The 25,177-nt window shown below is 53.6% G+C and overlaps 1 long non-coding RNA gene across 1 annotated transcript; it reads right to left on the bottom strand.

Annotated features, from left to right (window-relative positions):
• Window positions 1–18: 18 nt before the first annotated feature.
• LOC122095745 lies at window positions 19–17,675 on the bottom strand. Its single transcript, XR_006145189.1, has 3 exons — window positions 17,662–17,675; window positions 13,361–13,372; window positions 19–218 (listed from the first exon to the last, which is right to left on the bottom strand). It is a non-coding gene; the product is annotated as an uncharacterized LOC122095745 (long non-coding RNA).
• Between the last annotated feature and the right edge of the window lie 7,502 nt (window positions 17,676–25,177).

The raw sequence follows: 25,177 nt of genomic DNA, 5'->3' as shown, positions 1-25,177 counted from the left end.
GGGAAAACAAAAAACAAAAGGTGGTGGATGTGTGTTTTTTTTTTTTGTCTTGGGTTTTTGTTGTTGTTGTTGATGATGATGTTGTTCTTCATGGAAGACACAAACTCCCGTGTTGATCTTGACCAAATGTATTTTTTTTTTTTTTTTTGCACATGTGTGGAAAGCCTCCATTTCCTCCCAGCAGATCCTTCTGGAAGAACTAGCTTGATCACTCTTGGCTTCTTCCCCACCAGGCGGGCCTGGCCGAGTCTTGGCCTCGTGCTGATTGTGTGCTTATGGGTTGGACTCATGGTCTTGGCATCATCTGCTCTTTCTCTCTTGCGAGGAGGCCTGGCCTGGGACAGAAGATGGCAGCGGAGACATCCTTTGCCATGTCCTGGTAGAGGTAGAACCACCAGGGGGCATTGCCAAAACAGTAGCATGAATCCTCGGGGCTCAGTGGCCCTGGATCCTTTGACACCGTACCCACAGATTCTATCTTCATCTCTAGAGCTAAGCGTTGGAGGGGGGCGGAAGGGGAGCTGGTAACTCGGCCAGGGCTGCTCCCCATGTCAGCCCAAGGGGGTAGAACAAGTAAAAAGACAGGCTGGTGGAATGATTGTCCTCCCCCCATCTCCCCCCCAGCCCTCCCACAACACAAAGCCACGGATTCCCTTTACACCTCCTCCATAGGCTTCCTCCTCCAGCTTCAAACTGTCACCAGCGGTCATAGAGACCTGGGAGGGCTTGGGGTTGTGGTGGGGGGGGGGGTGTGGGAGGTAAGGGTGGGGGAGCACTGAGCTAGGGTTCCCTGAGGCGAGCCCAGGACTCAGCACGCCAGCGGAGGCCACGGAAATCCTGCCCCTACCACATCATACCTCACACCAGGTGTGGTTTTTCAGGGATCCTTTGGGGGCCACGGGTTCAAATCCTGCCACCACTGAGACGTGAACAAGACTCTTCCACGCTGTATATGGTTCTCTCTCTCTCCTCTCTTTTATTTTTAAAATGAAAAATCCCAGAAAGACGCGTCGGCATGGTATCCATGAGGATATGCTATCAGGGTGGCCAGTTTTGCTTTGTGATCTGAATGAAGGAAAATTTGTGACCCTCCATCTGTATACACACACACACACACACACACACACACACACACACACACACACACACACACACACATCTCTCTATCTATATCCCGAACCAGCGGCGGCGGGACTTTGTTTATATTGCAAATAAATATTATTTTTTCTTTACACCGAGTCCTGGTATTCAAGTTCAGGGGGAAGTGCTGTGGTCTAGCACCCCAGAATCTGCCTCTGTGGGGGCACGGGTTGGTCCAACCGAGGGTTTGCCAGACCTTTAACTTCCGTAGATCACCGTGACTTACTCTTCACCATCCTTGGAAACCTATGGGTGCTGCGTTATACAGCCAGCTCGGTGTGGGTCTGGGCGGGTACGGGGGTGAGGAAGAGACTGGGGTCTGGGGCTACCTCTGGGGAGGAGGCTAGTGTCTACTCCAGGGGCATCAGAGACCCCTGCTATCACGGGATGATAGCAATCTGGGTGCTGACTCAGTTTCCCCTCTTCTACCTCCACACTGGTCTGGGTCTGGTGGCAGGCAACCCAGCCCCCTGCCTTTTGAGACATGCAGGCCACCTCCCCCCCCCCCCGACCCCCATCGTGGGAATAGAGGCCAGGTTCTCCCCGCCTTGGAAGTGGGTTCGAATGATGCCAGCTCTAGGCCTTGGTGTAGCCCTCAGAATGGAGGCGTGGCTATGCAGGGGGGAGGCGGGGAGTGTGGTGGGGGTGGGGATAAGAGGCAGGGTACTGATTCTGTACCCAGGCTTCCTCCCTCCCTCGTCTTTCTGTGCCAGGGGTGGGCAAGAGGGTGGGGGTCACTGGGCAGGCAGAGACTGAGCCTTTGTTTCCCCCCACTGCGCCTTCTTGCTCAGGCTGGGGAAACCCACGAGTGCTGGGCCTTTGATAGGCCGAGTAAGTGCCAGGCAGTGCCAGCCTGCCCAAGTACAAGCCAGTGGGGGGGGGGGAGTAAGTACCAGTTATATCCTCAGATGACTCCTCACACGAACCGGGGAGAGGTTTGGGGGTGCAGGAAGCAGAGGGGCCAACGTCACCCCACTGTACCTCCGATGCAGTGTGGGGTCAGGCTTTTCTAGTGTATTCATCTAGGAATTTCTTCTATTTGTCGATTGCTGGGCTTGAACTCAGGGCCTGGGCGCTGTCCCTGAGCTGCTTTTGCTCAAGGCTGGAAGTGGGCCACAGCGCCACTTCCGGTTTCCTGGTGGTTCACAGGTGGTAAGAGTCTCACAGGCTTTCCTGCCCAGGGTCCCTTACCTGGGGGGGACCCTGAGTTCCTGTTCATGTATCATCTTGGGCCCTGGACCAAGCCACACCAGGCAAATGACCACGATACTACTGCTAGTGTCCCCTGTGCTTTGAACACCTGGAGTCTATCCTAGGTTGTGTCTGCTTTGTCTCTGCATTCTAAATCCTGTCCCTTTCCTCCTGACCCTCTCTTACCCCCTCCCCTTTCTGTATCTGCCTCTTTTCCAGCCCCAGACCCAGCCTTTTTTTTTTTTTGTTGGTCGTGGGGCTTGAACTCTGGGCCTGGACGCTGTCCCTCAACTCTTCAGCTCAAGGCGGGTGCTCTACCGCTTGAGCCACAGCACCACATCTGGCTTTCTGGTGGTTCATTGGAGATCAGAGTCTCACGGACTTTTCTGCCCGGGCTGGCTTTGAACCTCGATCCTCAGATCTCAGCCTCCTGAGTAGTCACTGGTACTCTGGTATTGTCACTATCTCCTTCAGTGCCTCTGAACAGGGAATCAGAGGGTTGTTTTCCCTGCATCTCGAATTATTTCCGCCTCTTCCCCCTCCCCGCCCCCCCCTTCCCCCGGGCCTTATGCCCAGAACTGGCATTTCTGGGGCAAACACCTGTGCTCCATTTTGTTCTAGCCCGGTTTCCAAAATGGCAAAACCGGGACTATGCGCCATTCCCGTTGGACTATTCCTGTCATTGATTTGGGGAAGCTGGGTGTTTGTCTGTTCCTGGCACCTACTAGAGAGAGAGAGAGAAAGAGAGAGAGTCCAGCAACATCCTGGGGGGACCCCACCCCTTTATCCTACTCTGTGTTGCCTCTCCTTAATCTGAGCTTCTACCTAGACCACAAAACCCGCCTTGTGGCTGGTCTTTGCCTGGGAGTTGTGCTGACATTTCAGCTTCTGTGTCTGTAATGCCAGCTAGAGTCATGAGAAGACCAACACACTTGCTCCTACAGTGTCTGCATGATAAACATTTCATCTGGCAACTGCCTCCGTTGAGCTGAGGCCGGCAGGGAAGGCTCCTGTCAGGAAGCGGGGGGAGGGTGGGTCACATTGGCTGAGCCCCGATCTTGCTGATCTGAGCCCCGATCGCCCCGGCAGAGCCCCCCATTTTCAACGCCTCCAGGCCTGAGACACTAAAGGGACCTTTGGAGCTTTTACATTTTTGTTCCCCCAAACTCTAGATTCCCAAATGTGCCAGTCTCTGGAAAGCCGGCTTCTCGCTGCATCTGTGGGGGCCGGTAGAGGAGGAGAGCTGGGAATGAGCCTGGAAAACCTGGGTAGAAAGGCCTAAGCCAGGAGTGATGGAAAGTGACCAGACATCTTCCTGTGCAGATGAACCTGTAGCTTGTGTGCATAGCCCTTCCTCTTCCGGGAGCAAAGGTCACTGGGTGGCTCACAACGGTCCTCTTAGTTTCCTCAGGAGGCTGAGATCTGATTTTCTCAGTTCAAAGCCCAGCCCAGGCAGGAAGGTCCATGAGACTTTAAAAAACAAAAATCCCCCATCAGGGCTGGGAAGGTGGCTCAGTGGTAGAGTGCTTGCCTTGCATGCCTGAGGCCCTGGGTTCGATCCCTCAGCACCACCTAAGCAGAAAAAAGCCAGAAGTGGCGCTGTGGCTCAAGGTAGAGCACTAGCCTTGGGCTGAAGAGCTGAGGGACAGCGCCCAGGCCCAGAGTTCAAGCCTCATGACCAGCAATAACAACAACAAAATCTCCAATCAACTAGCCAAATGCCCAGAAGTAGGTATCAAGTAGGTAGAGCCCTAGCCTTGAGCTAAACAGCCAATCAAGAGAAGGAGACCCTGAGTTCAAACCTCAATACTGGCACCTAAATTCATTCATTCACTCATTCATTCATTCAAGTCCCTACCTGTCTATTCTTTCCCTGAGCCTCCTCCTCCAGGAAGACTTCCTTCACTGTGTCCCCTAGCTACTCTCTCCCCTGAGGATCTGGGGGCCACCGCTTACTACCTCTGCCCACCCTGCTTGCCGCCCTCCACTGGGCCGTTTTCCAGCCAGAGAGAAAGGTCTGTCCGTTCCTGTTTAGAAAGCCATGACTCGGCTAAGTGGAGGGGTCTGAAGGCCATGCTAATTGATTCATTAAACCCTTTCAGTTAATTAGCCGCAGCCTTCCAGAGAGGTGCAGGTTGGAAAACAGAAAAATCTAGCACAGAGCCAAAAACCTCCACTAGACCAAGAGGAGAGTTTCAACTGAGCCCCAATCACACGGAGCCTGATACCGGGTCCTAAGAGCAGGTGGGATCCCACGGGGGAGAAGAGGTCTAGGTTTGGGAACCACTTGGGCTACTTGGATGGGGAGCAGAAGCCTCCAGCTTGTGCCTAGACCCAGCCATTCCTGAACACGCCACACCCCAAAATCTCCAGGCCAGAGGTAGCTCAGATTGGATACCACCCCAAGGTTTCCATAACATCCACAGGCATCCTGCCTAGCCCAACTCCCCCAAACCCCCCCCCCTTCTTCAGGATCAGCCATATTGTGATTCAGAAAACAGGATGTGTGTGGGGAGGAACCCCTGTACCCAGCTGTTCCCAGGCTAGCCCTCAGGGAGTGGGAGGCTCAGAACCCAGAACACCCAGGCAGAGTCTGCGGCCTTGGCACCAGGCCCAAGCCTGTCCTCCGGCTCCCTGAGTAGCTGCCCGAGTGGGAAGAATAGGCCTTTCACGTCACGCCTGCTCCACTCACAGCAACTTTGGCGCCCCGGGACAAAGGCCCTTGCTTCATTATTGTGGAGCTATAACCACGGCCCTCCAGCCACCCCCCTGCCTCTCACCTCCCCGGCCCGGCCCAGCCAGCCTACCACCAATGGGAGGCCCACAGCCCAGCCCTGGTCACAGCCCAGAACCATCTCTCCAGATGGACCAGCCACATCAGTCCCAGACACCTTCCTTCCCTTCTTTTTTCCCCTAAATTTCTTTGTGTGTGTGTGTGTGTGTGAGGTGGAACTTGAACTCAGGGCCTAGGCACTGTCCTATTGGTGCTCAAGGCCAGCACTCTACCACTTTGAGCCACAGCACCACTTTTGGTTTTCTGAGTGGTTCATTGAAGATCAGAGTCTCAGGGATTGTGCTTCCTGAGCTTAGCTTCTGTGTGTGTGTGTGTGTGTTTTTTTGGGGGGATCATGGGGCTTGAACTCTGGGCCTGGGCGCTGTCCCTCAGCTCTTCAGCTCAAGGCCAGCGCTCTATCACTTGAGCCACAGCGCCACTTCTGGTTTTCTGGTGGTTTATTGGAGAGAAGAGTCTCATGGAAAGCCAGGCGCAGGTGGCTCACGCCTGTCATCCTAGCTACTCAGGAGGTTGAGATCTGAGGATGGCAGTTCAAAGCCAGCCCGGGCAGTAAATTCCATGAGCCTCTTATCTCCAATAAACCACCAGAAAACCAGAAGTGGCGCTGTGGCTCAAGGGGTAGAGCGCTCACCTTGAGCTGAAGAGCTGAGGGACAGAGCCCAGGCCCAGAGTTCAAGCCCTACGACCGACCAAACAAACACAAAAAGAGTCTCCCGGACTTTCCTGTCCAGGCTGGCTTTGAGCCACGATCCTTAGGTCTCAGCCTCCTGAGTAGCTAGGATTACAGGTGTGAGCCACCGATGCTTGGCTCCTCCCTTCATTTCTTCCCTTCCCTTCCTTTCCAGCCCTAGAGGATGCCAGCCTCTGTTCCTGGGCCTCCATCTGGGTAGAGGCAAAAGGGCTGCCAGGCTTCATATGAGTCTCTTTCTCTCTCTGTCTCTCTCTCTCTCTCTTTCACACACACACACCCTTTGTGCTAATGGAATGGAATCACAGAAGAGATCAATTCATCTGAGTCCTCAGCTCAGCCCCCGGGCCAGTTTTCCCCTCTTACAGACCTTCTACAAATATGAGCTAGCCTAAGACCTTACCTTTGGGCTAGCCTCAGACCCCACCCCAGATCCAGACACCTGGCTGGCTATTCAGAGACCACTCCCCCTCCACCCCCCCACGTGCTGTCACTCTTTCTGCCCCCCCCCCCCAGCTCCTCTCGTTAAGGTGAGGGTTGGGACACATAAGGATCGGGTGCTAGCTGTGTTCTTCCCAGCAGGCTTGGCAGTGTGGCAGCCGGGGCACCCATTTTGCCCGGCCTCACTTCCTCTGACTCAGACTGAAGAATGAGCCCCGAGGGCGCAGAGCCCTGCACCCTGGGCCTGGTGCCTGCTACCCTGGCATTGCTCATCGGAGCACTTAGAAGCTTGTTGGATCGCAAGACAAGGAGGCGGGTGCGGGGCCGGGGTGGGCCAGCATTCAGCGGTTGAGGGAGAATGTGGGAGAGGTATCCCCTCCCGCCCCGCACCAGCCTGGTCGATTGCTCCTCTCTATCCCAGAGGCCAATCGTGCAGACTCTAGCTTCAGTTTTCTTTCTTTTTTTCTTCTTTGCCAGTCCTGGGCTTGAACTCAGGGCCTGGACACTGTCCCTGAGCTTCTTTTGCTCAAGGCTAGCGCTCTACCCCTTGAGCCACAGCGCCACTTCTGGCTTTTTTCTGTGTATGTGATACTGAGGAATCGAACCCAGGGCTTCATGCATGCTAGGCGAGCACTCTACCACTGAGCCACCTTCCCAGCCCACACACTCTCTCTGTCTCTTTAATTTAAATTTTTGGTGCTGGTCTGGGGCTTGAACTTGAGGCCTGAGCACTGGCCCTTAAGTTGTTCACACAAAGCTGGCACTCTACCACATGAACCACAGCTCCGCTTCTAGCTTTTCAGTGGTTCACTGGAGATAAGAGTCTCTTGGACTTTTCTGCCAGGGCTGACTTCGAACCGGGATCCTCAGATCGCAGCCTCCTTAGTAACTAGGATGACAGGCGTGAGCCACCGGCACCTGGTTTGTCGGCCATCAAAGACTGAAGCTAAGCAACGGGCTGGTGGCTCACGCCTGTCATCCTAGCTACTCAGGAGGCTGAGATCTGAGGATCATGGTTCAAAGCCAGCCCAGGAAGAAAAGTTCCCTCAGACACTTATCTCCAATGAACCACCAAAAAAATCAGAAGTGGAGCTATAGCTCAAGTGGTAGTGCAAAAGAAGTTAAGTTGGGGGGGCTGGGAAAGTAGCTTAGTGGTAGAGTGCTCGCCTAGCATGCATGAAGCCGCCCTGGGTTCGATTCCTCAGTACTACAGACACAGATAAAAACCAGAAGAGGCGCTGTGGCTCAAGGGGTAGAGTGCTAACCTTGAGCAAAAGAAGCTCAGGGACAGTGCCCAGGCCCTGAACTGGCACACACATCAAAGCCAAGCAAGAGTATGAGGTCCTGAGTTCAAGCCCCAGTACCAGCACACAAAACCAACAAGGAAACCTGACCAGGGATCCATAGACATGCGCCCCTCCTGACGCCCCTGAACTCAGTTGGGATCCCACAGGGGAGGGGCTGGGGTATCTGCTCTGCTCCCCACCCCAACTTCACCCCCAGGCCGGCCACACACACTCTGGTGTCTCCCCACAGCCTCTGGCTACAGTCTTCGGATGTGCCTGGAATTCCGACACAGCCCGGAGTCATTGCCCAGAACTTGCCAGGACCAGGCAAGGCTGATCCTCCTTCCCTCCCCTCTCCATCTCCCCCCCCCCCCCCCCCCCCCGCCTGCTGCTGAAACTTCTGCCCAGCCTCATCCCAAGTCCTAGGAGAGGTGCTGAGGATAATGAACACCCCTGCAGAGCTAGTGGGAGCTGCTCAATTCTCTCCCCACACACCCTCCTCCCCTGCCCCCACCCCAACCAAGCCTCAGAGCTCTGCCAGCAGGCATAGACACCCCACCATTGAACACAGAGGACACCCCTATAAAACAGGCTCCCTAAGCACCAGTGGCTCACACCTGTCATCCTAGCTGCTCAGGAGGCTGAGATCTGAGGATCGCGGTTCAAAGCCAGCCCGGGCAAGGAAAGTCCATGTGATTCTTATCTCCAATGAATCACTGGGTGGTCAGTCATGGGGCTTGAACTCTGGGCCTGGACACTGTCCCTCAGCTCTTCAGCTCAAGGCTCTACCACTTGAGCCACAGCGCCACTTCTGGCTTTTTCTGCTTAGTGGTGCTGAGGAATCGAACCCAGGGCTTCATGCATGAGAGGCAAGCACTCTACCACTGAGCCACCTTCCCAGCCTCTCTCTGAGATATTTGGTGCTGCTTCTGTCTCCCCTTCCAATTCCCTTCCTCCTCCTCCCTCTCGAGCCAGAAGAAAAAGACCCACAACTGCTTCTCTAGCTGGACACACACACACACACACACACATACACACACACGCTGGACAGCTGGACAGCTGGACAGGATCCTAGAAAGTCATGAGCATGAATGTACTTCTTGCCCGCCCCCCCCCCCCCCCAGCCATATCCTATACACAGATTCAGCCTTTGTGATTTAACCCTAGAGATTCCAAACCCCAACTCTGATCTGAGGCGGACGGGGGGGGGGGGCAAACCTCAAGCCAAGGGCCAGCCTAGCCCAGCTCTTCCCCAAACCTGAAGGACAAGAGATCATTCGGAAGTGGAGCTGTGTGGCTCAAGGGGTAGAGTATCAGCTCCTCTACCGCCTGAGCCACACCTCCATTTCAGCTTTTTGGGGAGTCACTGCAGAGTAGACGCAGAGATTTTTTTTTTCTATCCAGGATGGCTTGGAACCGAGATCCTCAGCTCTCAGCCTCCTGAGTAGCGAGGATGCCAGGTGTGAGCCACCGGCGCCTGGCTGACACCTAGAAATGCTGAGACACAAATGTACTTGATGCTTTATTGGCTATAATGGCTTCTCCCCCAGTGTGGGGCTTTGGTGGTTTCCAAAACCAGGGTGCAAGCCGGGCCTTGTTGGGGCTCTGGTAAAGAGTCACTTTGGTGGACAATTACAATTTTCCCAGACAGCCACCACTCAGGATTCTTTTTGTTGTTGTTGTTGTTGTTGGTCATGGGGCTGGAACTCTGGGCCTGAGCCCTGTCCCTCAGCTCTTCAGCCCAAGGCTGGCACTGTACCACTTGAGCCACAGCGCCACTTCTGGTTTTCTGAGTGGTTTATTGGAGATCAGAGTCTCACAGAGTTTCCTACCTAGGCTGGCTTTGAACCACGATCCTCAGATCTCAGCCTCCTGAGTAGCTCGGATGACTAGGCATGAGCCACCGGTGCCAGGATTCTTCTAGAACAAAGCTCCTGGCCAGAGGTGCACCGAGAGCAAGGGAGAAATCGCCCTGGAGTGCATCAGCCTGGCCTAGGGCATACTCTAGGCTCGGGGATTAGCAAGGCTCTGAAAGGCTGGTGAGGGATTTAGCTCCCACGGGCCTCCGTGTACAACCGGGATTAATAATTGTCCAAACCTCAGGGGGTCACCAGAATTAATTAAACCAGAGCGAGTGCTGTAGGAAAGCAGAGCTCAGTCAGTCAGTGTCTGGGCCAGGGCAGAATAGAAGGAGAGGTTATTTCTGAAGCTTTGATGACTGTCATGTGGTCAGGAGGGTCATGTGACTTGTTCCTTCTCTCAGCACAGGGAGCTAGGCCTTCATCCATTCCTAACGGTGGGGCTTTGCTGTACAGGAACCTGAGCCTGGCTTCTGGTTCAAGGGGCAGCTAGGTGCTGTGTCTCAGGCCCCTATAAAGTCCCTTTAGAAGAAGCCAGGCATTGGCCTGGGAAGGTGGCTCAGTGGTAGAGTGCTGGCCTAGCATGCAGGAAGACCTAGGTTCGATTCCTTAGTACCACAGACACAGAAAAAGCCAGAAGTGGCGCTGTGATTCAAGTGGTAGAGAGCTAGCCTTGAGCAAAAGAAACTCAAGGATGGGCTGGCAAGGTGGCTCAGTGGTAGAGCGCTTGCCTTGCATGCCTGAGGCCCTGGGTTTGATTCCTCAGCACCACATAAGCAAAAAGAAAAAAGCTGGAAGTGGTGCTGTGGCTCTAGTGGTAGAGCGCTTGCCTTGAGCTGAAGAGCTGAGGGACAGTGCCCAGGCCCAGAGTTCAAGCCCCAGGACCCACAAACAAAAAAAACAGAACAAAACAAAAAAATCATTCCAAGGATTCTGGATCTATAATCTGGTTAATTCCACTCTACCAGTGGCCCCGTATCCCATAGACAGTGCTGATTGCTGGGTAGCTAGGGCTATGTCTGTGGCCAGTAGGCCTAGGGACAGCGTATCTATGGGGCAGGGGTGGGTGGGTGCTATTCCTTCGGGTGCCCTCTGAATGATCCCAAGTTATCTCCCGCAGACAGCTCCTTCACCAGCCTGCCCTCTGCTTATCTCCCTGATAAATGGCCCTGTGTCCTGCTGGGATGGGGGGGTAGGGGGGTTGTCAACGTGTCCTTCAGGGCTTGGCGATCTGTCCAGGAATAGCTCTGTAAAGCCCTGGGTCTGCTCACGTCAGCATGGAGATGCAAGATCCTAGGGCCTTGGACCTAGGGACAGGGACTCGGGTTCCCGAAAGGCCTTCTGTCCCACGCTAGCATCCATCTTGCTGCTTAAGGCCCTTGGGGGTCCCCGATCTAAAGTGGAGAGCAGGCTGGGTGCCAGGGGCTCACGCCTGTCATCCTAGCTACTGAGGAGGCTGAGATCTGAGGATCATAGTTCAAAGTCTGTGAGACTCTTATCTCCTATAAACCAACAGAAAACCCGAAGTGGCACTGTGGCTCAAGTGGTAGCGCGCTCGTCTTGAGCTGAAGAGCGGAGGGACAGCGCCCAGGCCCAGAGTTCAAGCCCTGGGACTGACAAAAAAAAAAAGAACATGTTCCTGGCAGAGACAAAATCCTGGGTAAACACCAGATAGCCAGAGGGACCATCAAAACCTGAGAGGGAGGGAGTGGAGGTGGAGGAGGGCTGGATGGGTGACATGGAAGGGGGGGAGGGAGGGTGGGAAGGATCTTGCTGGCTGCTATAGTGAAGGACAGGAATTCTTTACTAGGCCTGGTTGTCTGTGTCTAGACCTTGAACTTCCAAGGTCAGAGATTGGATCTGGGTGTGTCTAATTCTTGTCTAAAGGGCCAGACACATAACACCATGGGGGTGGCCATTACATGCTGAGCCCGGCGCTCAGCGCCCTGCCTGTCTGTCCGGCCTTGCTTCTGTCTGTCTAGCACCTCGTACTGCCACATGGGCCAAGGCCAGACAGCACATACAAGATACATACAAGGCCAAGTGCACAGGAAACCGGCTGTGTGTGTATATATGTTTATAAAAATACTAGTGCCAGGGGCTGGGAAGGTGGCTCAGTGGTAGAGTGCTTGCCTTGCATGCCTGAAGCCCTGGGTTCGATTCCTCAGCACCTCATAAGCAGAAAAAGCTGGAAGTGGCGCTGTGGCTCACGTGGTAGAGCGTTGAGCTGAAGAGTTTAGGGACAGAGCACAGGCCCAGAGTTCAAGTCTCCTGGCCAATGAAAGAAAAAGAAAAAGGAAGTCTATTTATTTGTGTTAGTACTAGGACTTGAACTCAGGGCCTGGGCATTATCCCTTAACTTTTTCTTTTCTTTTTCTTTTTCTTTCTGGTCATGGGGCTTGAATTCAGGGACTAGGTGCTGTCCCTAAGTTTTTCTCATCAAGGCTAGTGCTCTACCACGTTAAGCCATGGCTCCACTTCCGGTTTGCTGGTGGTTCATTGGAGAGCAGAGTCTCATGGACGTTCCTGCCTGGGCTGGCTTTGAACCGTGATCCTCAGATCTCAGCCTCCTGAGTAGCTAGGGTGACAGGTGTGGGCCTGTGGTGGTGATTGGGGAGAGGGGCAGGCTGAGCCGGGAAGTAGGAGACAGAAGAGAACTGAGCAGAGGCTCTCCCGCTTAATTCTTCCCCTGGGAGGAAGTGCAGCCTGGGATTTGGCAGGCTAATTTGGTGGGGGGGGGGGGGGGGGTGCGGGGGGGGAGGGGGTTAAGGAAATAGAAGGAGCTTTGGGCCAGAGACAGCCGCCTTCCCCGGGGGCCCTGGATGAGGGTCTCTGGTCTCAATCCCAGGCAACGCACTACTCCAGGATTATCCTTTAAGGAAGGCCTGGACTAGGATCCCTGAAAAGCCCGGCAGCCAGTGCTCAGCCTTAAAGAGGAGAGGAGGAAAAGCTGTCTTGACCAATGGCTGCCTAGCCCAGATTTGATTGGATCCATGGACCCCAGACACCGCAGAGACCCAATAGAGAGGTCTTCAATACCCAAAGCCATCAGTAGACCCGGTCTTAAGTGCCCCCCAAATGGCAAACTCTCCCTTTCTGGTACTCATGGGAAACCCAGGCTAAATGGGTGATGGAAAAAGATTTCACTCACTAGACCCCCTACCCCCTTGCCTTCCCTCTCGATCCACCCCCCCCCCCTAATTTCTGAGCCCAGACACACGGTCTCTGTCGTAGAGTTATTTAATAAAGGTCACGATCATGCTGTTTCCAGCCTTTAAAAAAAAAATTTAAAAATCTCCAGGCCCAAGTTGGCCTTGGACTCATCTTTCTATCTGTGCCTTCTGAGTTCTGGGATTACAGGAATGTACTACCACACCCGGCCATCACCACAGGCATTCACAGTGAAGGGAGGCAAATGGGCTTAAAGGCTGGAAGCCGGGATAGGGTTCAAGTGATAGAATGCCAGGCTTAAAAATAAACAAACAAACAAACAAAAAACAACTAAAGGACAGTTTCCAGGCCCTGAGTTCAAGCTCCCGATGACTGGCTCATATACTGGGGTGTTTATACCCTCAAAAAAGACCCTGATGGAATGTTGGGTGACAGTCTCCACATGGCAAAAGAAGATGACACCAAGCCTGGTACCCGTGACTCACGCCTGTCATCCTAGCTACTCAGGAGGCTGAGATTTGAGGATCACGGTTCAAAGCCAGCCTGGGCAGCAAAGTCTGTGAAACTCTTATCTCCAATGAACCACTCAGAAAAACAGGAACTGGCGCTGTGGCTCAAGGGGTAGAGCACTCGCCTGGAGCTGAAATGCTGAGGGACAGCGCCCAGGCCCAGAGTTCAAGCCCCACCACCGACAAAAAAAACAAAAAAAAAAAAGAGAGAAGATTATACCAAAAGGGTCCGTGTACTCTGCCTAGGGTCCAGAGCTTCCCTCCACCTTTCAGGACAACACCCCCCCCCACACCTCGGCCCCCCCCCAAACCTCCCACACACCAGGGATGGTAGAAACTTCTGCTTTGCTTTATCCATCTGTCTATCGCTGGGGCTGGTGATTCACACGCTCCATTCTGCTTTCCTCTTCCTAGCTAATTATAGCTCCTGCGTGTTTTCCCCTCGAAGAGGGAAAAAAAAACTTTTCTTAATATATCTATCTACCTCGATCTATATAGATAGAGATATTCCCAAGCCATTAGTATTTAATTTGGTGAACATCCCTGTGTACAATTCAAATGGGCTTTGAGGAGTGGCAGGGCTCAGGTGTGAGAGTTAGTGTTCTCACTAGAGCTCAGGAAGGAGTGATTTGTGGGGTACACATGGGGCTAGGCAGATGCTAAGATCAGCCCCCACATTGGGGCTCTATAGATCAGACAGCCTTACTGAGTGCTACCATAAGCTGGGTCCCCCAAGCCAGTTTCTGCCATGGGTGTGGACAGCGATCCTCTCTCCCCCTCTTTGCTCTCTCTGTAAAAGGGGAAACTGAGGCTTGGAGTCATCCAGGACCACATAGCTAATCAGTGGTCTGAGCAAAGGAAGTCCTTGGATGGTTGATATGGCTCTCAGTTTTAAGGTTTTTTTTTTTTTTGGGGGGGGGGGTATTTGTTTGTGGGTTGTGGGGCTTGAATTCTGTCCCTGAGCTCTTCAACTCAAGGCAAATGCTCTACTACTTGAGCCACAGCACCACTTCTGGTTTTCTGGTGGTTCATTGGAGATAAGAGTCTCATGGCCTTTCCTGCCTGGGCTGGCTTTGAACCACGATCCTCAGATCTCGGCCTCCTGAGTAGCTAGGATGACAGGCGTGAGCTACCACACCCGGCTGGCTCTCAGTTTTGTCTCTTCTCTTACCTGTCTCCTGGAAATCACACCAGCAACCCTGAGAGGGCCCAGAACAGAGATCAAAGCATCACGGGAGAGCTTTTCCCAAGTCTAGTGAGCAGAGGTTGGAGCAGATACTTGAGCAGGTGGCCAAAAGCAAAGCTTCTGGAACAACATGGAAGGGGCAGGCCTGGCGCCGGTGGCTCACGCCTGTCATTCTAGCTACTCAGGAGGCTGAGATCTGAGGATCACCGTTCAAAGTCAGCCAGGGAAAGGTCTTTTTTTTTTTTTTTTTCAAGTCCTGGAGCTTGAACTCAAAACTTAGGGCCTGGGCACTGTCCCTGAGCTTCTTCTACTCAAAGCTAGCACTCTACCACTTGAGCCACAGAGCCACTTTTGGCTTTTTCTGTATCTGTGGTACTGAGGAATCGAACCTAGGGCTTCATGTACGCTAGGCAAGCACTCTACCACTGAGCCACCTTCCCAGCCTCCAGGAAACTCTTTATTGCCAATGAGCCAGCAAAAGTGGAACTGTGGCTCCAAGTGGTAGAGTACTTGAGGGGGGGAAAAAATAAGCTCAGGGACAACATCCAGGCCCTGAGTTCAAATCCCAGGACACAAACACACACACACACACACACACACACACACACACACACGAGTCTACCTCCCATTCATCCCTCCTCTCCTCCACCCCAGATCTTCTAGGTCAGGGCAGGACCCTTCCCCCAGCCCTGGCTGCACCCTGGCAGTAGGGAAGTGTTGACAGCTTGCTAACCACAGGCAGACTGCCCTTGGCTCCCCCCAAGTTTTCTAGATACCTGACACGGGGGAGCCCCTCCCCCCCCACGCCCCTGGCTGGCTGCCCTGGGTCAGGGCTCAGTGCCCAGGGCCTGTTAGCCAGACAGACAGCTGTTGGGATTTCCGGTGCGGGTGGAGGAGGGTAGGTCTCTCAGCCACTTTCTCGTCTGGAATCTCCTGGCCAAGTCATCACACTCTTCTGGGGGTCCGTGTCTGGACCTTGAGAGCATCTGTCAATGGAAAGAAGGGGACCCAGCTGGGAGCAGGTGGCTAGGTGTGGCCTTGAGCCCAGAAGTCCAACAGGGAGACACGCCCACAAGTCACAGGAGTGGTGGCTCTGGTTCTAGGGGGCGGAGCTTCAACCTGTGCAGGGGACCAATCCAGGGCCTGGGTTACTGGTGACTCAGTAGGTCCAGCAGGCCTATGTCAACAACCAGGGGATTTTGATGGAAGCATTTGGTTTTATGTCCGCCCAACACATCAGGGCATCTCTTTTTGGAGTGTGTGTGCATGCACAAGTGTCTGTGTGTATGTATGTGTGCGCAGGTGTGTGCTTGAACCCAGGGCCTATACACTATCTCTGGGCTTTGTTGTTGTTGTTGTTTGGCTTAAGACTAGTGCTCTACCACTTGAGCCACAGCTCCACTTACGGCTTCCTTCCTTCCTTCCTTCCTTCCTTTCTTCCTTCCTTTCTTTCCTTCTTTCTATAGTTAATTGGAGATGAGTCCCCTGGATTTTCCTGCTTGGGCTGGCTTAAAACCACAATCCTCAGATCTCAGCCTCTTGAGTTGCTAGGATGACAAGCGTGAGCGACCAGTGTCTGGCTCTTTATTTTGGTGCCAATGTGGGGCTTGAACTCAGGGCCTGGGCACTGTCCCTGAGCTTCTTTTTTTGCTCAAGGCTAACACTCTACCACGTGAGCCACAACACCACTTCCAGCTTTTTCTATGTCTATGGTACTGAGGAATCGAACCCAGGGCTTCATGCATGCTAGGCGAGCACTCTACCACTGAGCCACACTCCCAGCCCCCACCCCCGATTGCTTCTTCCCACTGCAACATGGTGACCCATCCAGATCCCAGGGGAAGAGAAAGCCGGGATGGGGGACCGAAAAGCTTTCCTGGGGTTGGGGGCACCTGCAAATTCCTCTTCACAATGACATGGTGTCCCCCCTAAACTCCACCCTCAGAAATCAGCCTCTAGTTCTCTACTATCTTCTACCCCATGCACCCCCCCCTTTTCCAGGCCAGCTTAGCTTTGGGCCCCAGCAACTCTGACAAGAAAAGAGAGAGGAAGCCTAACCACCCCCATCCCAGACCTGTTTTTAGCCCCCCCCTCTTACCCCCCCTCTCCCACCCATCCTCCCCTCCTTCCCACCCCGGGAACTTGGCGTCCTCCCAAGAAGGGTGCGTGGGTCCTGCCCGGTATTAATAGCTCAGCTGGAGGAGGTGACAAGGATTTTCACAGCCAAACTCGAGAGGCCTTGCTTCCAGCCTGGGTTGGACAGGGTGAGTCCATCCCCGCTGGAGAGAGAGGTCTTGAGTCCAGGCTCTGCTGGGTTGGTGCCTGGGGCTGGTTTGTGACTAGGCCCTGTGGGAGCTGAGAACAGAGGGGCCTGTGATAAATGCCTCCCGCTGCAGCCCTGACCCCTCATTCCTGCGTGACTTATTTAGTCCAGCCTCTCCACTGGGGCCATGACCTCAGTCTTGCAAGTCTGGCTACACCAGGCCCAGCATGGAAAAGATGCGGGAAAGCTAGACACTCACTGGTGGCTCACGCCCAGCATCCTAGCTACTCAGGAGGCTGAGATCTAGGGGGTCACAATTCAAAGTCAGCCCAAGCAGGAAAGTCTGCGAGATTCTTTTATTTTAGGAGCGGTCCTGGGGCTGGGCTTGAACTCTGGGCCTGGGCGCTGTCCCTCAGCTCTTCAGCTCAAGGCGAGCGCTCTACCACTTGAGTCACAGTGCCACTTCTGGTTTTCTGGTGGTTCATTGGAGATCAGAGTTTCATGGACTTTGCTGCCCAGGCTGGCTTTGAACCGTGATCCTCAGATCTCAGCCTCCTGAGTGGCTAGGATTACAGGCGTGAGCCACTGGCAGCCAGCAGCTGTGAGCTGTGTTTCACTCAAGGCTTGCACTCTGCCACTTGAACCACACCTGCACTTCCAGTTTTTTGCTGGTTAATTGGAGATAAGAGTCTCAGAGAATTTCATTTCCCTAGGTTGGCCTCAAACTGCAATCCTCCAATCTCAGCCTCCCGAGGATCTAGGATGACCGGGGTGAGCCACTGGTACCCAGAAATCGAGGGCCAGGGAGAATATTTAACCGAAAGTTAGCCTCTTGGGAAGAGAGGTGAGGCCAGGCAGGGGTGGCTCATGTCTGTCATCCTAGCTATCCGGGTGGCTGAGATCTGAGGATCACGGTTCTAAACCAGCCTGGTCAAAAAAGTCTTATCTCTAATTAGCCACCAAAAAACAAAAAACCAAACCAAACCAAAACCCTGGAAGTGGAACTGTGGATCAAGTGGTAGGATGCCACCCAGAAGCAGAAAAAAAAAAAACAAAAAAAACAAGAGGTAAGGGATAGAACCCAGGTCCTGAGTTCAAGTTCCAGTTACCAACACACACACACACACACACACACACACACCCCACAGGAAGAGAGGTGAGAAGTCCTAGCCTTCAGATGGCCTATTTCTCAAATGAGCAGCAGCAAAGACTGCCACCCTTCCCCCCCTCAGTCTGTGTACCCCAATCTCCCGAGGTCCAGCCTCTGCCGTGGCTGACTAAATCCAATCCCCTTGGTGCCAGTCTCCTATGACCTTTCCAAGCGTGTAAGGAGGTATAGGCCCATTCAGTAATTGGTCTCATTAGACAGCCAGAGCTGCCCAGGGCGGTGGGGGGGGTGGATGCTGAGCCCCGTGAGGCAGGCCAGACAGCCGCCCGTTAATTACCTGAAAAATCAGACAATTAGGCCTACTGCCACCCGCCTGCCCACGTCCTGCTGTCCCCTAATTACCGAACTGCTGCCTAGCAGTCTGGGAATGACCTGGATTTGGACAGAGGACCAGTCTCTGCCATCTCCTCCACCCTCCACTTCTACCTTGGTACAAGTTGCAAAGACAGAGACTTAGAGTAGGGTCTCTACCACCCCCTGCCCCCAACCTCTAGACCCCCAGTTTTTTTTTGGTCAGTTGTGGGGCTTGAACTCTGGGCTCGGGCGCTGTCCCTCAGCTCTTCAGCTCATGGCAAACGCTCTACCACTTGAGCCACAGCGCCACTTCCGGCTTTTTCTATTTATGTGGTGCTGAGAAATCGAACCCAGGGCCTCATGCATGCAAGGCAAGTGCTCTACCACTGAGCCACCTTCCCAGCTGTCTATCTCCCTTTTTAGGCTCTAAGCCCTTACGCGCACGCGCGGCGCGCACACACACACACACACACACACACACACACACACAGAGTCATGCCAATCCTGGACCCTAGGTTCAACTCTAGGGTGGCCTCTGGAGGGTTTGTCCCAAGCTGTACTGCCTATATCTGTGTGTGTTTTGAGTGTGTGTGTGTGTGTGTGTGGTGTGCGTGCATGTGCCAGTACCAGGACTTGAACTCAGGACCTGGGTGCTGTCCCTTAGATTGTTTTGCTCAAGGCTAGCACTCTACCACTTAAGCCATGCATACACTTCTGGCTTTTTGCTGGTTAACTGGAGATAAGAGTCTCAGTGGTGGGCTGGGAAGGTGGCTCAGCGGTAGAGTGCTTGCCTCGCATGCATGAGGCCCTGGGTTTGATTCCTCAGCACCATATAAACAGAAAAAGACCAGAAGGTGGCACTGTGGCTCAAGGGGTAGAGCACTCACCTTGAGCTGAAGAGCTCAGAGACAGCGCCCAGGCCTAGAGTTCAAGCCCCACGACTGACCAAAAAAAAGTCTCAACAGGCTTTCTTGCCCTGGCTGGCTTTGAACCACGATCCTCAGATCTCAGCCTCCTGAGTAGCTGGGATGACTGGTGTGAGCCACCAGCACCTGGCAGCCATTGATCATTTCATACAGCCCATGAATGAGGCTGTAACATATCCCAAATGGCTTTTGGAAGAATCAAAAGGTCCTCATCCCTGGCTAGATGCTGGAATCTCTTAGATTAAATGTAGCTGGAGGCTGGGAGCTTGGAGGAGCCAGGGAGAAGTCCAGCCATGAACCTCCTTTCCTCTGTCAATTCCCAGGCCTCCTAACTGCTCAGGTCCCAGAGATTTCCCACCCAACACATGACTTTGCCATGTGGCCATTATTATAAAAATGGCAGCGCCTTTAGGGTTTGTCCAACTGCTCCCTAGAGTGTTGGAACTCTGTGACACACACTCACACACGTGTGTACACAAACACCTGTATACACACACGCATGCGTATACCCTATCCATAAGTTCTGACTATCAGCTGCCTCGCTGTATTATTATTATTGAGTGACTCGGATGGCGTCCTGATCACTTCCGGGGCACTGCTATTAGAGATACCATCCCCACCAGTTCTGTTGACCACATGCTCACACCCGTGATCTCCAAGGGCAGGCCCTGGCCTGGCTCTGTGTCAGCCTCTTTTAATGGTTAACGCACAGAGGGAAGGTTCTGTCAATGCTTATTCAATGGATGGGAAGGGAGGATGGATGGATGGATAGATGGATGGATGGATGGATGGATGGATGGATGGATGGATGAATGGATGGGTGGATGCATGGATGGAAAAATGCCAGTACTGAGGTTTGAACCCAAAGCCTGGGCACTGTCTTTTAGCTTTTGTGGAGTTTGAACTCAGGGGCCTGGGCCCTGTCTCTGAGCCTCTTTGTGTTCAAGGCTAGCATTCTACCACTTGAGCCACAGCATCATGTCTGTTTGTTTGTTTTTTGTCGATCATGGGGCTTGAACTCTGGGCCTGGGCGCTGTCCCTCAGCTCTTCAGCTCAAGGCGAGCGCTCTACCTCTTGAGCCACAGCGCCACTTCTGGCTTTTTCTGCTTATGGGGTGCTGAGGAATCGAACCCAGGGCCTCATGCATGCGAGGCAAGCACTCTACCACTGAGCCACCTTCCCAGCCTCCCTCTCCTCCCTGCCATCTTTTTTTTTTTTTTTAGGTGTTCCTTGTCCATGCCAAACCTGCCCTCTCCTCCCCACCGCTAAGCCTGGAGCCAGCTGCCCAGAAACTCTCCTGGGCCCAGCCCTTGGCTTGACTGGGAGCCTTTGAATGTGAGCATTCACACGTCTTGCTTTGCAGGAGGTAGCGCCAGGGTGGTCAACGCCTCCTTGGCTCTTAGTTCATAGCTCCCTCAAGCACAGGCTGTTCCTGAAAGATTGTAACACGAGCTTGGCTTCGGTGGGGACAGTGCCCCACAGTCTACAAGGTCCTGGGCCAGTGGGGCCTGGTTGCCCTGAGATTCCATTCTGCCTGAGCTCCAGCCCGGCGTGTCAAGGCCTGGGCGCTGTCCCTCAGCTCTTCAGCTCAAGGCCAGCGTTCTACCTCTTGAGCCACAGCACCACTTCTGGTTTTCTGAGTGGTTTATTGGAGATACGAGTCTCATGGACCTTCCTGGCCCAGGCTGGCTTTGAACTGCGATCCTCAGATCTCAGCCTCCTGAGTAGCTAGGATGACAGGCGTGAGCCACCGGTGCCCAGCCACAAATGTATTTGTGAATGGAGTACATCATCATCTCTAGTCTAAAATTTCCCAGACTAACTACTTCCCTGCTTTTCTACTTTCAAGAAAGTTTCAGGGCTGGGAAGGTGGCTCAGTGGTAGAGCGCTTGCCATGCATGCATGAGGCCCTGGGTTCGATTCCTCAGCACCACACACGCAAAAAAAGCCGGAAGTGCTGTCTGGACCCCCCCCCCCCCCGTCCCTTTTGTACCTCTTTCTGTTGGTCCCCTTAGTGATGGATGAGCAGAGATCTAAGGGGCTATCCTGTCCCCCGACCCCCACCCCTCAGCCCTGTTTCTAGAACCATCCAGAATGCCCTGGAAATCTAAAAATAAATGGGGGAGGGGGTGTGGAGGGGAAGAAAGGACCAAACTTCCTTTCCACTAACGACATCCCCTTCCCACCTGCCAACCCACACATCGGCTCCATTTCCTCTCAGGGATCTCCCCACTTCTGGCTGATGCCACTTTTCCTGGGGTGCCACCCCCGCACCGTCCCCCCCCCACATTCCCACCCCCACCTAGGCCTCTGTGCTAGGGCTGGCAGGCCCCGGAGAGCTCAGTAATTCCAGTTATTTTTAGCCCCGAGATTCAAGGAAGGGGAAGCCACCCCCGCGCCTTGGTGGAAAGCAATCGATTAAAACCAGGAGGCAGGAGAGGGCTTGGTGCCAGGCTGGCAGTGGGTATCCAGACAGGCAGAGGGGGAGGAGAAGCCGCTCCCTGCCCGGCTGGTTGGTCCTGGGGTGCTGGTGTGGGATTAGAATGAGGGGAGCGGGGAGAGGAGGGTCTCCAGGTAACCCTCACTGCTGCTTCTCATGAATCAGAGCCTGCTACTCCTGTCATCCTAGCTACTCAGGGGGAGGCTGAGATCTGAGGATCGTGGTTCAAAGCCAGCCTGGGCAGGAAACTCTATGAGACTCTCATCTCCCATGAACCACTCGAGAACTGGAAGTGGCGCGGTGGCTCAAGTGGTAGAGTGCTCGACCAATCAGGGACAGCGCCCAGGTCCCGAGTTCGAGTCCCGGGACTGGCAAAGCAAAGCAATACAAACAAAGACAGGGCAAGAGCTCCCCCAGAACCCAGAAAGGAGTCGCGGCAGACCTCCTGTGACTCTCATGACCAGTCTATCTATCTGTCCCCTGCTTGGATGCCTTTGGGACTTGAACTCTGGGCCTGGGCACCGTCCCTCAGCTCTTCAGCTCAAGGCCAGCGCTCTACCGCTTGAGCCACAGCACCACTTCCGGTTTTCTGGTGGCTCATTGGAGATCAGAGTCTCAGGGACTTTCCTGCCCAGGCTGGCTTTGAACTGCGATCCCCAGATCTCAGCCTCCTGAGCAGCTAGGATGACAGGCGTGAGCCACCAGTGCCCGGCTTGCCCTTGATCTTGCCCTTTGTCTTACCAGTCCTCAGTTTCCCTTCTCATCCACTTGGGAAGGTAATGAGAAACAAGATGACTTTCAAGTCTTATTCCAGGGTTCTTATGGGTGGGTAGGAGTGCGTGTGTGTATGGGGGGTCACAGCCTATCTCCTTGGAAACTTGGGACCTGGAAGAGGATCACCCCCTTCCTTGTTCATTCAGAGGAATCCTTTCAAAGCTCACCCATCTTTCCCCTTCATCTAGATTTCCAGAAAGGGGGAGCTCTGGGATTCAGCCAAGGATTCAGCAGCCCGCCCCCCCCCTCCCCAACTGTTCACCTCCTCTCCGTCTCCGTCTCTATAGTGTGGGCCTGGGAAGGGTTCAGGCTCAAGGGGCAGCCCGGGCAGGAAAGGGTTAAAGGAGAGCAGTGTGGGGGGGGGACCGGAAGGGGGATTGAGGTTGCCAAGGCAACTGCCTGTTGGGGCCAGAAGAGGCTGCTGGGGAGGGAAGGGAGAGGGCCATCCTTCTCAAGCCTCTGCTTCATTCTTCCTGATCACAGGCTCTTTGTTAATTTGCTTTTAAAGGTTCCCCTTAGCCTTACTTTGTAGCTGGGAAGGGGTGGGGAGCGGGGAGTTACAGGGATTTTGGGGGGCCCTCTTTCTTGCCCACCTAATTCTTTCCCTTCTCTCTCAGTTTTTTATTTTGGTCAGTGGTGGGACTTGAACTCAGGGCCTGGGCGCTATCCCTCAGCTCTTCAGCCCAAGGGGAGCAGCACTCTACCACTTGAGCCACAGCGCCACCTTCGGTTTTCTGAGTGGTTTACTGGAGATCAGAGTCTCATGGACTTTCCTGGCCCAGGCTGGCTTTGAACCGCGATCCTCAGATCTCAGCCTCCTGAGTAGCTAGGATGACAGGCGTGAGCCCGTGGCAGTCCCAGTACTGCAAGTCAGCCATGGATCAGAGGAGAGGCAGGGCCTGGACACAGTTACAGGCTTCACTGTAGGCCACGGACACCATGTGAAGCTGGGGGTTTGTGTCTTTTCTGCTCTATGTTCTCTGTGAGAACACTGAAGCTGAATGAGGATTTTTGCAAACCTACTGGGACTTGAACTCAGGGCCTTGGACTCTTGCTTGGCTTTTTCCACTCAAGGCTGGTGATCTAGTAATGGAGCCGCACCTCCACTTCTGGCTTTCTGGTGGTTCATTGGATGGAGAGCAGAGTCGCCTAGATTTGTCTCCCTGGCTGGCTTTGAACCTTCATCCTCAGATCTCAGGGTCCTGAGTAGCTAGGATTATAAGCACAAGGCATAAGCCATGGATACCAGCTTTTGGCAATCAGAATTTGGGGGGTAAGGGGGAACGCGTCGGGCGTGGAGTTTGAACTCTAGACCTGGGCGCTGTCAGCTCAGCTCTTCAACTCAAGACTAGCGCTCTACCACTTTGAGCCACAGCGCCACTTCTGGTTTTCTAGTGGTTTATTGGAGATGAGAGTCTCACGGACTTTCCTGAATAGGCTGGCTTTGAGCCATGATCCTCAGATCTCAGCCTCCTGAGTAGCTAGGATGACAGGTGTTGAGTTACTGGTGCCCAGCTTCCCACAGACACTTTCTCTGAAGGAAGACATCTTACTACAGTACCACTCAGGAGCTCAGATGCCAGGCTGACCAGATCAATCATGGAGATCCCACTGGGAATGAATCTGGAAGACATAAAGTGGGGGGGGGGGGGAGAGTGACTTGTGTGCCCTCTGTAGCTTCAGGAGTCTGTCTGTGGTCCCATGCTGCCCCCTGGTGGACCCAGGAGATCCTTCCCAGCTCTGGCTACTGCATTTCCTCTCCCAAGAGGGAAAAGTCAGATGTCTGGGGCTAGAGGGCTGGATTGGCTTCGTGACTGAGCTAGGGGCTGCCCTTTCCCGTTCAACCACTGTTGGAACAGACAGATCTTGAGCCCCAGCTCCATTTTTGGCACCGCACACTGCTCTGGACACATTTTCTTCTCCCAGAAGCTTTGAATCCTAGACTCTTGGAAGGGAATTCAAGGGTTTTTATTTTCCAGCCATGGCGCATACCTGTAATTCCAGGTATAGAAGGTGGCAGAGACAGGAGGATTGTAAGTTCAAGGCTAGCCTGGGCAACTTAGTGAGATCCTAATTGGAGGGAAGAAGGTTGTTTGGTGATCTAACTCAGTGGTATAATGCTTACCTAGTACTTACAAGACTCTGGGCTCAACTCCTAGTACCTCCCACCTGTTTCCCCCCCCCCCCCAAAAAAAAAGAATTAATTTTTTCCAGCCCTCTAGTCCCTTTTGCAACCACAAACTCAGTTATGTAAGTACTGCTTGTAAATGCCAGGTTTCAGAGCTCACTAACTCTGTGAACTCTTGGAAGGAGTTCTCCTTTTTTTCCCTCTCTCTTTCTTTGTCTCTATCATCCTTCCTTCTTTCCCTCCTTCCTTCCTTTTCTTTCTCTGTATCTTTCTTTCTTTTTTTCTTGGTTGGTCGTGGGTCTTGAACTCAGGGCCTTGGCGCTGTCCCTCAGCTCTTCAGCTCAAGGCGAGCGCTCTACCACTTGAGCCACAGCGCCACTTCTGGCTTTTCCTGCTTCTGTGGCACTAAGGAATCAAACCCAGGGCCTCATGCACACAAGGCAAGCACTCTCACCACTGAGCCACCTTCCCAGCCTTGTATCTTTTTTTTTAGTGCTGGTAATAGGGCTTGAACTCAGGGCACTGAATTCTCTCTCGAGTTTTTTGCTCTACTACTTGAGCCACAGTGCCATTTCTGGTTTTCTGAGTGGTTTATTGGAGATAAGAGTCTCACAGGCTTTCTTGCTGGGGCTGGCTTTGAACTGTGATCCTCAGATCTCAGCCTCCTGGGTAGCTAGGATTACAGCCATGCTTCATGGTGGCAGGGATACAAGACCGTGAAAGGGATCTTGATTTAATGACACATAGCTCAGTGATCCAGGTACTAGAGGAACAGAAGATAGACGAGAAGAGGTGGCTGTGGAAGGGGTGAGGGCAAACCGGAATGGTTGCTTACCCCTGTAATCCCGGCCCTGGGGAGGCTGAGACTGGTAGTTGTAAGGCCTGACTGGGATACATAAAACCCTGTTTCAAGAAACAT

Source organism: Dipodomys spectabilis, unplaced genomic scaffold, assembly GCF_019054845.1.
Source record: "Dipodomys spectabilis isolate Male_0828 unplaced genomic scaffold, ASM1905484v1 ptg000360l, whole genome shotgun sequence".
NCBI lineage: Eukaryota > Metazoa > Chordata > Mammalia > Rodentia > Heteromyidae > Dipodomys > Dipodomys spectabilis.
The sequence above is the reverse complement of the archived record's forward strand: the minus strand, read 5'-3'. Positions and strand labels throughout refer to the sequence as shown.